The sequence below is a fragment of the Schistocerca nitens genome, chromosome 1 (assembly GCF_023898315.1).
Source record: "Schistocerca nitens isolate TAMUIC-IGC-003100 chromosome 1, iqSchNite1.1, whole genome shotgun sequence".
Lineage (NCBI taxonomy): Eukaryota > Metazoa > Arthropoda > Insecta > Orthoptera > Acrididae > Schistocerca > Schistocerca nitens.
Genome location: NC_064614.1, coordinates 551,365,093 through 551,367,866, shown reverse-complemented (window position 1 = coordinate 551,367,866; position 2,774 = coordinate 551,365,093).

Below are 2,774 nucleotides of genomic sequence, written 5' to 3'. Positions count from 1 at the left end.
ACATTGATTTCTAACACACAGTAGTATAAATTAATGAAATTGTTATATACACTAATATTCAACATACCTCCTTTAATACTTTCTATCAGACAGAACCAAAATAGGGCACTTGATTAAAAAGTTACACGCACTTCCAATAATTTCAGAGCCACTACACATTCTTGACGTTATGCCACAAACAATGACTTTCAACTAACATAGCATCTTACGTATCAAAGATTTCACTTTCCTTTCAGAGTAAAATGCCCTAAAGCCTCCTCTACAAGATTCTATAGTAGTCAACTTATTCATTGACTATATCAGTTTTTCTGTTTTTGACCACATTTTTTCAGATCCGGATCACTGTGCAATGGTAGCGTACCAGCACATTGAAAACTGGACAAAGCGGTGCAGACTATGTGACAGTGAGACACTATACAGGGTAGAGAAAAATTGTGTCATGAAATTTTAACCCTGGGTTGCCGATGCCAGTAGGAACCAAAATTGTTGTGTAGGTTGACAACACACCATTTTTAAACTACAGAAACTTGGCACCATGCACTCCAGTTGGCCATGGGATTGGCCTGCTGCCATTCATTGACTGACAGGTAGCACTACGGTTGTCGTTTCACACATACAAACATCATTGCCCCAATGTGATGCGCACGCGTGTCGAATAGGTCTTTCTGTTTGCCTCCACCTCACATCAAAGGCATTCACACGTAAGCTTCCCCCGCAAGGGGCTCACCACTCTTTGGTGGGTTCATGCTTGTCTACCATGGGGCCCAAGCCTTTGCAGCGTTTTTTCTCTTCTGTGCTGCATTCTATCCTCTTGCTGTTCATCCTCCCCTACCGTGGCAAACTTGTCTAGGGTGTTATTGGGAATGTTCTGCATTGTCTTGCTGACGTAAGAAGTCTCACCTTTGTTTTTCGCTACCTTTTCCTTTCTTCATTTCCTTTCTCCTCTCGTTCCTCCACTTCGGTGTTTGAGGTTCCTCTTTTTCTTCTTCCTGTGTGCTCCTGAAGGCCAGCCCACGCATCTGACGTGTAACAGGTGACTGGATAACATGTGATTCCCAGCCCCAGGTCAACAGGTAGGGTTCACACGTATGCCCTGGTACAGGCCAGGCCCAGGGAGGAGGGATTGCCTAAGCTGCAACCTTCCCAAATTGCTGATTTGTCACTTTGTCAGATGTTTAGGAGGTGTGACCTGGGGTATGAACAATCAGCTAAGGCAGGTGTGCTCCCTTGTTAAGGGAGCCCCCAGTTGGAAGGAGCACACCATCAGAGACGCTGGCAGGGATTTTCTCGCAGTGAATCAATTATCTTACCAATCAACATCTACGAAACATAAACGTAATGAGGCTAACGATTTGAAGACCCTTCCCGCTGCACCATGGTTCCTCATGGTCTCACGTACTGAAGAGAGTCAGTCCTTCGCCATGGTAAATTTGTTTATTATTCAGAAAGGCGATGATGCAATTGCTGACCCTGTGAAATTCTGCTCTCATTTACGGAATGGCACTTTGCGTTCGGAGACTGCTTCTTATTCTCAAGCACACCAACTGCTTGCTGCCTCGCTTCTCCAGGGCTACCCTGTTCGTGTCAAAGCCCATAGAACTTTGAATTCTTCCCGTTGTGTAATTTTCACCAGGCTGCTCGATGGTCTAACCAAGGCTGAAATCCAATCTTACTTCTCTGATCAGGGTGTCATTGCCATCCATCGTGTAATGAAATAGGCAGATTCCTCCTTAGTGCCCACCCGCACTCTTTTCCTCACCTTTGATAGAGTGGTGCTGCCATCCAAGATCGAAGCAGGCTATGAAATTATCACAGTCCGGCCGTACATTCCAAACCCGATGCGCTGCTACCAGTGTCATCATTTCAGCCACACTAGAACATCTTGTTGACACGCAGCCAAATGTGTAACCTGTGGTAGGGATGCACATGAGGGTGATTGTCCGCCTCCTCCTCTCTGCTGTATCAGCTGCAATGGCGGCCATACTGTCTCTTCTCGGGATGAGTGGGCTGTCCAAGAGATACGGGTAAAGGTAAAAGTGCCTTACCCAATAGCTCACAATTTACTGGCTAGTCGCAAACTCTGTGTTATCCTGTGTGGCACCTATAGTTCTGTTCTTGTTACCCCTCGCTCCATGAAGGACATAGCCCATGCAGATGTGCGTCCTCAGATTCAGCTCTGAGTTTGTAAAATCGCCCAGTGTCAAGGTAGCGTCGCCATTCCCCCATCCCGCTGTGCAACAAACTGTCAAACTCTCGCCTCAAGGGGCAAAGCCACCAGCTACACAACCAGTAGGCAGGAAAGGACAGGAGTACTCGCGTGAAGACTTCCTCCATCCCTCCAGCCAAACAACACCCTAGTCTTCCTCTGACAGGAAAGGCTCAAAGAAGTCCACTAAAGATGAATGGTCTTCTCCTTTGCCAACTCGAAGATCCGCTTAGACGGCATCACCACGTGGTACCTTAGCCAGGCCAGCCTTTGTGTCGCCGGTGCGCACCACTAACCATTTTTCGGTGCTGGACTCCACGGACCAACTGCACAAACAAGCCGATGCTTCTGTGGACCCCACAGAGCAGGATTCTCCTGCTTCTGTGCCCTGTAGTAGCGACTCTACACCGGCTGTCACTCAGCAGTCATCGATTTGACATCCCTGCATCTCTTCCTCCTCATGACGGTCCTCCAGTGGAATGTTCGCGCCAGTCAGTCCCCCAATGAGGATTTACGGCTGCTTTTAGCATCACAGCATTCCCTTGTACTCTGCCTTCAGGAAATGAAA